Source organism: Lactuca virosa, chromosome 3 (genome assembly GCF_052849685.1).
Source record: "Lactuca virosa cultivar CGN04683 chromosome 3, Lactuca_virosa_CGN04683_v6, whole genome shotgun sequence".
NCBI lineage: Eukaryota > Viridiplantae > Streptophyta > Magnoliopsida > Asterales > Asteraceae > Lactuca > Lactuca virosa.
The window spans coordinates 174,966,986-174,976,850 of record NC_136428.1 but is presented as its reverse complement, the minus strand read 5'-3'; the positions used below and the strand labels follow the sequence as shown (position 1 = coordinate 174,976,850).

Sequence of the window (9,865 nt, the reverse complement as noted above, 5' to 3'; positions counted from 1 at the left end):
CTTTGTCTAACTTCATCTTTGTAATAATAGGTTCTTTAATTCTTCACCTATTTCTACATCATTTATCTCACCATTATTACCCAAATCGTCTTCTTCTTCGTCACCTACCTCTTCCACTTGAGACTTTGGTGTAGTGAACGCGAACACCTCAAACATCATAGGAATTGAAGCTCTTGGTTTGGAACATTTTACTTTTACCACATGAGGTTTCTGCCAAACTTTCAACTCCTCTTCCATCAATTTTTCAATCTCTTTCAACTCATTAACACTTTCTTCTTCTAAAATATTCATCCTTAGCACTTCATTTCTTAACTTGTCATAACTCACTTTTGGATTCATTTTAAAAGTGATTTCTTCATCTTCTACTCGAAGTGTGAGCTTTGTGTCATCAATGTCAACAAGGGCTCTTACGGTACTCAAGAATGGTCTTCCCAAAATTATGGGAAGCTCTCTATCTTCTTTAATGTCCAATACCACAAAATCAATTGGAAAAATAAATTTCCACACTTTCACCAAAAAAACCTCAATGATTCCATGTGGGTTAGTGATTGAGTGATCCTCTATTCGAAGTACCATCTTTGTGTTTTGGAGCATCGGTAAATCGAGATTCTTGTAGAAAGAATATGGCATAAGATTTATGATTGACCCCGAATCGGCTAAAGCTTTTATGGAGGTGGAATTGCCAAATTCACAAAGCAAAGTTAGTTGGCCTGGATCTCCTATTTGGATTGGCACCCCATTGATAATTGCAGCTAAACATAACTCATTTAGAACTATTGTAGATGCTTTCTCCAAATCTTTTCGGTTATTCATCACATCTTTCGCAAAATTAGGAAGCTTGACATGGATTTGAAGAAAGGAGCATTAATTTCGAGAGAGAGCACTTGTTCCAAGACTTTCTTCTGTCCCGAATCCAGATTATGCTTAATGGATCAAGATGGGAATGGTAAAGGAGGCTGATACAAATTTAAAGGAGAATAATTTTGATTCTCCAGTAACCGCGACGTGACAAGTTCACCACGACGTGGTGAATCATCAAAATGCGACTCAAATTTTGCTTTTTGTGCTTCGGGCTTCTCTTCTTTCAAATACGAATCGGGCTTCTTAGTAGCTTTATCATGGATCATTAATGGCTCATAGTGAACTTCTTCTTCAATGTAAATCGGCATTACATGAGGTTGTGACTTTGGGTCAGGATTTCTAGGAGGTAACCTTTCATTAACAAGTGTCGTTAATTGGCCTAGTTGAGTCTCAATGTTCTTGATGGAAGCTTGATGATTTATCACATTAGCATTAGTAGTATCATGTCTTTTTTTTTCAAACGCTTCCATAACCTATTAACTATTGACTCCAAATCCAATTTCTTCTCGGGTGGTGGTTGTTCTTTTTGGTAGTAGCCTCGATCGGTTTGTCTATATTTCTCGTCATTTTGCTTCTTGTACTCGTCATAAGGCAAGCATTCCTTTTTTGGCTTTCTCCAATCTTCATCATATTTGTCACCACTAGAGTAAAACACTTGTGCTTTCCTATTCATGTGCTCATCCAAACTGCAATCCTTCGTTAAATGTGGCCCATGGCAATTGTCACATCCAACTCTTATGACATGTATAGATTTATCCAATTTTGTCATTCGCCTATCCACATTCTCTAGTTTAGCAATGATTGCAACCATGTTCTTGTTGCCTCCATCTCCTTTACCTCTAGTAACATCTTCTCTTGGGTTATGATATTCACATGAGTGCTTTGCAAATTCCTCAATTCACTCTTTAATTGTGGTCGGTTCTTTCATTGTCATTGGTCCTTGAGAATCAAGAAGTTTCCTCATTGTAACATTCACCCCATCATACAAAATGGCACTTATTGTTAGACATTTAGATCATGTTGAGGACAACTCCTAAGCAAGCCTTTGTATCTCTCCCATGCTTCATATAACGATTCGCCATAGTTTTGTTAGAAATTAGGAATATTCTTTTTGAGTTTAGATATCTTTGAAGGCGGGATGAATTGCTCAATAAAGGCTTCACGAAGATTTTCCCAAGTAGTAATGGATCCGGGAACGAGTGATTTCAACCAAACTTTAGCTTCACCGATAAATGTCACCGAAAGCATCCTAACTAACATTGAGTCTCGTGGCACGTTTGGAACATTGAAGTAGTTTGCAATGTGCTTTACTACATCGATGTGTTTGAATGCGTCTTCATATACTTTTCCAGAAAAAGTATGTCCTTGAGCATTGATAGAATGTGCCCCTTAAGTTCAAAACTTCTTTCAGCTGGAATCTCGGGCGACACAAGCCCTAGTCCATTATCCTCACGAGTCCACTTCTTGTAATCTCTCATAGTCATTCTTGTGATGTACACCATTTCTTCAACCTTGCTTTTTATCTCGCCGTCTGAACTTCCTTCGATAGATGTTTCTAGCTCGTATCCTACTTCCTTCTTCCTTGGAGTCATTTCAAAAAGTTTGAATTTTTCAGCTTGAAAAGTATTGCTAGACTCACCAAACTTCTTGTCTTTCTTCTTGTGGAAAAGTATTGGATTCTGGGTTTTTCAATGGTGGAATTATTGGAGTGTTGGATCATCGAGTCATAAATCACTGAAAAAAAACATAATAAAACAAAACACATGAAAGGAATAAAAATAAATAAACTAAAGATTAACTAAAACGTAACCACGACATGGCAAAGATGACCACGATATGGTGGTTGCTCAGACAGAAAAGTAAAAGCAGAAAAAATAACTTTTTGCGTATTTTACCCCACAAAAAGGGTCGAGTAACTAAAAGCAATTAAACTAAAAATCAAATACGTAGTTCCCCGTCAACGGTACCAAAATATTTGATGTGGACAAAAGTACCTACTTGTTTTAAATTTATAACCTAACTAACTTAACTAATATATACACCTATAGGCAGTGTACCTAGTCGGATTATAGAATAGCTTGGGTAAGTCGATTGTCGAAAACAGGGAACATAATTTGATTAATTAATATAACTAATTCTAATTAAACTAAGAATACAAACTAAATTAGAGTTTTTTACTAATTTTGCAAGATCAGAAGAACTTAATTTAAATCACTACCAAATTACCAACTAAGCAAGCAAATAAAAATGTATTTACTTCAAGATTAAATAATACTTCTGTTCGTTCCAATTTCCCCTTCTCCTATGGTTAATCTCTAGTGGATTAAATATTTTGATTACCAGTTTGTTAAGAAGCTATTACGATTAAATATCTAGACATACCAATTTATAAATTACCATGCAATGATTAAGCACAAGTTAAACACTAAATCGATAATAAGCACAAATGGGACGATGAATGATAGTAGTTACTTTCCTATAATCAAGTTAAGCAACCAAGAACAAATTAATATTGATTATGCTCTCTAAAACAAATAAATTTACTAGCTTTAATTACTTTATCTAAGATATATTTAATCCTAGCTCTAATTTTTTTAATGATCATAAACAATTAGGTGATAAATTCATGCAATTAGAATGATTAACTATCTCACAGAATTTGATTAATAACAAATAAAAACTAGAACTAAAACATAATAGGTTTAATTATCAAACACAAGTAAAATCAACATATGTAATCCATAAATCGAAATCAACACATAATGATTAGGTTCATCTTCACCAAAAAGAAGTACAAGGTTTTTAACCTCTCATAATATCAGAAAAACACACAAAATCCATGCTAATAAGACTAGACATGAATATGTTAGCAAACCGATAAGATCTAGGTAGAATTATTCTATATTTCTTCAACTCTTGTGCTCCAATCGATTCTAGATCTTCTCCAAGGTTTCCAAAGGATTTTTGTCGTAATCATTCTCAGAAATTCGTTTTAAGTCTCTCCATTCGACCTAATAAACGGATATATATATATATATATATATATATATATATATATATATATATATATATATATATATATATATATATATATATATATATATATATATATATATATATATATATATATATATAGTTTCCATATATCTGGCAATGACGACATGTTTAAAAGGAACCATGTTGTGGTCTTCATAGATATCTCTTATTCTCCAAGTTAGCTCATTGGTCGATAATCTTCCATTCTCCATTCCATGGTGGATGATCACCACGTCGTGGTCTTCTATGTGCAAGCCTTCTTTGTCTTCTTTTGCCTTAGCTCATCCATTCCTGCTTCCAGCTCCTCATTTGTTTCCTTTTCATCTCGAGCATGTCTTTGCTACTACAAAACAAATTTTAAACATAATAAGTACCTTATGTCCCAAAATAAACATAATTGTAGCTAAAAGTATTAGAAATATGTACAAAATACATGACTAAATATGCACATCAACCATTATTTCAAGTCATTATATACTAATTTTTTTTTAATCCTAGCAATTTTTATCCGTATGCTTGCATTCCTATATTCAATACCTACCCCACACTTATTTGATGAAATGTCCTCATTGAATGCTTAAGCAATAAACGAACATAAAAATAAAAAGGGAGAGTAGAATAGACTCCCCTAGGATAGTAGTGGCGAGATAGAATTTTGAAACTTGTATGGATTACATCTCATTTAATTTGCTAGAAAAATAGTACTTCTAGACCTTCTTCTCATGAATGTAAATCTGTCAGATTAAAATTAACCAAAAAGCATTTTCAATAAGTGTGTTGAGTAGGGCCATGGCATGAAAGTGATGCTGGATTAGGTATCTAAGCCCATAACTATAATTGGTATGTACTTGACCCGATAATAACATGGTCTATTTGGGTTGTAACACTCTGGAACAATTTGATAGGATGAATATTTAAGGAAGATGTTATTGTGATTTATTAATGTATTATAAGTATAATATATTAATTGAGAAATCACATTATTTAATTAGTATTAATCAAGAATTAATTTGGTGATCAAAAGAAACTGATTAAAGTTACAGGGACTGATTAGGTAAATCAGTAATACTTCTAGTTGGACTCATGAATCATGTTGATTAGAGTTGCACTAAACCAATGTGAGAGTCCAAGAAAGCTTAGCCCAAAAGGACTAAGAAATATGAAGAGTCATTAGGGTTTGCATGGTTGTAATCCTAAGCTATAAAATAAGTCCCTAACACCCTAAAGTCGGCCCCCATGCACACTAGAGTTGTAGCTAGCCGATTTTGATCTCCGAAACCTCTCACTCAAATTCATTCTCTTGTTCTTGGTTTGTTATAAGACATTTGAGGAATCACACTTGAGGTGCTAGGCTCCTAAAGGACAAAGACAAGCAAGCTACTACACAAGGTAATCTTCTAACTGTTTTTATGATTCAAATGTTGCCTTGCATGCTAGTTTGGGCTTTATGCTTTGGAAAAAAAATGTTGCATGTATAATTAAAGAAAACTTAGATCCAAAGAATTAGGGTTGTATGTGAACCATAGGAATGTTAGAGTACATAAAACCCATAAGTGGTATCAGAGCCTAGGATTGTTTTCTATTATATTGATGCATTGGTAATTTTTCAAAGCAAGAAAAATCGTTTCTTTCGAATCTGACTGGTGACCACGACGAAGGTCAATGTTACCACGACGTGGTGACTGTTCAGTGGACGTTTTTTTTTCATTTTTTTGGCCAAGTCTTGGATTAGAATCATTACCCCAAACTATTTTGACTATTGAAAAAATTGTTTTTGTGATAAGGTAATGCTTTCCATCATCCAAAATTAAAAAGACAAATATCAAATTGTAAGATAATGTTTTGATTATATGATAATATGATTATTTGTATTATTTTATTAGAATTGTCTTGCAATAAGATTTAAAATAGGTCAAATTGGTAAATGATAAGTTATATGATAATTGTATTAGTGTATATTTTGATCTAAGTTGTTCATGAAGAGATTCATAACTTGTCCTCAAGTTATGGAATATAAAAGTCTGTATTCATGAAAAAATTAACTCTTGTAAGTTATAGAATTCAATAGGTCTTGAAAGGTTTCATAACTTGTCCTCAAGTTTGGAATTTGAAATGTCTCATTCATGAAACTTTAAATTCAATTAGTTATGGAAATCAAAAGTTTTGAGAAGTTACAAAACTTGCCCTCAAGTTTTGGAACTTGAAGAGTCGCATTTATGAAATCAAAAGTAGGCCTCATTCACGAAGCCGTTCTATAAGGCGGGTATAAGGATACTGCCTATAAAATGGATAATGGGTGTCCACTCTCACCCACCACTTCCTTGACTGGTGGAGGGTCGTAGCCGAACAGGTTGGATAGGACATTAATCTTCATTAATAAGTATAATGATAATTATTAAAGTACCTAAACTTCTATAAATTCCCAATCATAGTTACTTTAGGAAAAATGTGAAAATGGTGCTATTCAATGAACTTACACTTTGCGCCTTGTTAAGTCGTTAGTGGAGTGTGTGTGGTTAACCGGCACACTAATTTTGGACTGAAAATGTGTGGAAAAGGTTAGCTTGATGTTAATCATGGATCAATGGAGCGTCTGTGGTTAACCGGCGCATTGATTAGGTGATTTGTAACATTAAGTGTACCAAGCTCATTTGCATGGTTATTCACACCTTGTTTGTGATCCTCGGCATCCCAGTCACAAACTTCAAGGGCATAATCGAGATTTAAACATGTCATTGAAAAGTTTGATGAATCTTAAAAGAATCTAGGAATTTCAATTCATTTAAAACTTAATAATCCATTTCGTTTTTCATGGTGGAAATTGGTAAATCGTCATTTACCTACCTTCAAATATTTTGCAATTGGACTACGGCATCCCTCTTCCGAATTGTAAAATATTGTGTTGGGTCCTAGCCTTAATATTTCATTTGGGTGTTATATTAAGGATCATTATATAATCTAAACTTTGTCTTTCTTTTCAGATGTCGTCCAACACTGCTTCAAACCCAAACCCTTCAGGCTCTTTCTCCCTCATGAACCTATGTGGGAGAGTCATCTTTGATGGATCGAACTTCAATGATTGGATTCGAAACATCCGCATGGCTATTCGCTACGAGGACAAAGAATATGTACTTGATAAAGAGCTAAAGGAGATTGATGAAAACACTGCTACTCCCGAACAGATTGCTGAGTTTAAGACCCATTAGAGGGACGCGGTAAATGTGTCGGGTATTGTGATTGCTACCATGACTTCTGAGTTTCAGAAGTCCTATGAGGACTTTTGGCCTTATGAAATGCACCAGGAGTTGATGGAAAGGTACCATCAAAGTGCTCGGCAGGAGAGGTATGAAATCATTGCCTCCATGATTACTACCGAAATGAAGGATGGAGAGTCTATCACGACCCACTTGCAAAAGATGCGAAGGTTTGTGGACCGTTTGCTAAAATTGAATGTCAATTTCGATGAAGAATTGGTAATTGACATTATCCTACACTCTTTACCTCCTTGTTATGATCAGTTTCGTATGACTTATCATATGAAAAACAAGGAGGTGCCTCTAAGCAAGCTTCAAGGCCTTTTGAGAACTGCTGAAAGCATTTTGAAAGGTAAATCTGTTGTACATACTCCTACTACTATTGCCCCTGTCTTGGCAATTGGAAATAGGAATGGAAAGAAGAGGAAAGCCTCCTTAAATAGCCATAAGGGAAAGTCCCATGGTGGATCCTCTTCTAGTGGGTCTGAAGGTGGTTCTGCTACCCCGTCCTCAAATCCAAAGGAAGCAGAGTGCTTTTATTCTCATGAAAAGGGCACTGGAAACGAAGCTGCCCTAAATACTTTCATGATATAAAGGATGGGAAGGTCAAACCCTCTTCTGCATGTATTTACACTATTCTGTCTAATAACTCATCACATGTTCTTGGGTCCTTGATACAGGATGTGTTTTTCACACTTGTTCTGATTTGTAGGGTCTAAAAGGAAGTAGGGATGTGGAGCACGGGAAGATGAACTTGATCATGGGGAATAGGAAAAAGTCGCATGTCACCAAGATTGGAGTTTATACTTTCTTGGATAGTAGTGGGTTAAATTTAGATTTGATTAATTGTTGCTACCCGTCAGATATGGCGAGAAATATTGTTCCCTTAATGGTTTGTATGAACAAGGTTTTACTTTTTCGTTTAATAATGAAATTGGTTGAATAAATGCTTATTATAATGGAATTTTTTTTGAAGCATTACCTTGTAATGTTATATATGAAACTGTGATGGTTGTAGATAACTTAGGAAATAATGTGTTGCATATCGATTCTTCCAAAGTATTGGACAAAGCATGCTTGTGGCATTGTCGTCTTGGACATGTCAACAAGAAGCGGATAGCCCAACTCCAAAAGGATGGAGTTTTGGAGTCATTTGACTAAAGTCAGATGACACATGTGAATCTTGTTTGCTTGGAAAGATGACCAAGTTACCCTTCACTGGTTCTTGTGGAAGGGGTGAGGGTTTGTTGGATCTCATACACACAGATGTGTGTGGACCTTTCAGATCCGCCACAAGGGATGCTAACCGCTTCTATGTGACTTTTACTAATGATTATAATAGATATGGGTATATTTACTTAATAAATCATAAGTCAGAAACCTTTGAAAAGTTCAAAGAGTTTAAGCAAGAAGTGGAGAATCAACTGGGCAGGAAGATAAAGATGCTCCTATCTAATCGAGGTGGTGAGTATCTTAGTATTGAGTTCCACGACTATCTTAAGGAATGTGGAATTGTTTCACAATTGACACCACCTAGGACACCACAGATTAATGGTGTGGAAAAGAGTTGCAATCGAACCTTGCTGGACATGGTTCGTTCCATGATGAGTCAAGCTTCGTTACCTATCTCATTCTGGGGGTATTCCTTAGAGACTGCCACCCATATCCTTAATCTAGTCCTAACTAAAAAGGTTGCCAAAACACCTCATAGAAATGTGGATAGGGAAGGTTCCCTCGTTAGCACATATCAAGGTTTGGGGTTGCAAGGCTTTTGTAAGACGAGAGACTCATGACAAGCTCGAACCTCGTAGTGAACGACGTATTTTCATCGGCTACCCACATAAATCATTTGGATATCTCTTCTATAGACCGAGTGACAATATTGTCTTCGTTTCATGGAGAGGGGTTTTATGCGAAATAGAAATCATATGCCAAGAGGATAGTGGGAGGAAAATTGACCTTGAAGAGCTTCAAGAGTTAAGTAATGAAGGAACCTCAATCACTAGCGCTCAACCCGAGGAGGAAACACCAGTTGAACCAATTGACGAGTCCTTACCTCTGAGACGTTCCAGTAGAGTTAGAATGACACCTGAGTTTTATGGTTTCCATATTACTACTGAAGGTGATACATTTATCAGTGGTAGTACACTGGTAAATTTGGATGAACCTAACATCTACAAGGAAGCCATGGCAGGCCCCAAGTCTGCAAAATGGAAAGAGGCAATAGACAGAGAGATTCAACATATATATGACAATCAAGTTTGGAACTTGGTTGACAATGTACCATGCCGTAAGACAGTCGGGTGCAAATGGATCTTCAAGAAGAAGACCGACATGGATGGGAAAGTACACACTTATAAGGCGCGATTGGTTGCGAATGGCTTTACTCAAAATCCTGGAGTTAACTATGATGAGACCTTCTCACCAGTGGCTAAGATCAAATCTATAAGGGTTATGCTAGCCATAGCTACATTTCATGATTATGAAATATGGCAAATGGATGTCAAAACCACTTTCCTTAATGGGAAGTTGGCTGAAGATGTTTACATGAATAAGCCAGAGGGTTTTCTTAATTCAAAGTACCCTAATAGAGTGTGTAAGCTTGAGAAATCCATTAATGGATTGAAACAAGCATCTCGCAGATGGAATCTTTGTTTCGATGAGAATGTCAAAGAGTTTGGATTTTCGAGAAGCGAGGATGAGTCCTGTATATA

General features: G+C 35.7%; 1 non-coding gene across 1 annotated transcript; it reads left to right on the top strand.

Annotated features, from left to right (window-relative positions):
* The first annotated feature begins 1,873 nt into the window (after nucleotides 1–1,873).
* On the top strand, nucleotides 1,874–1,980 carry LOC145168180 (small nucleolar RNA R71). Its single transcript, XR_013741752.1, has one exon. It is a non-coding gene; the product is annotated as a small nucleolar RNA R71 (small nucleolar RNA).
* The last annotated feature ends 7,885 nt before the right edge of the window (nucleotides 1,981–9,865 follow it).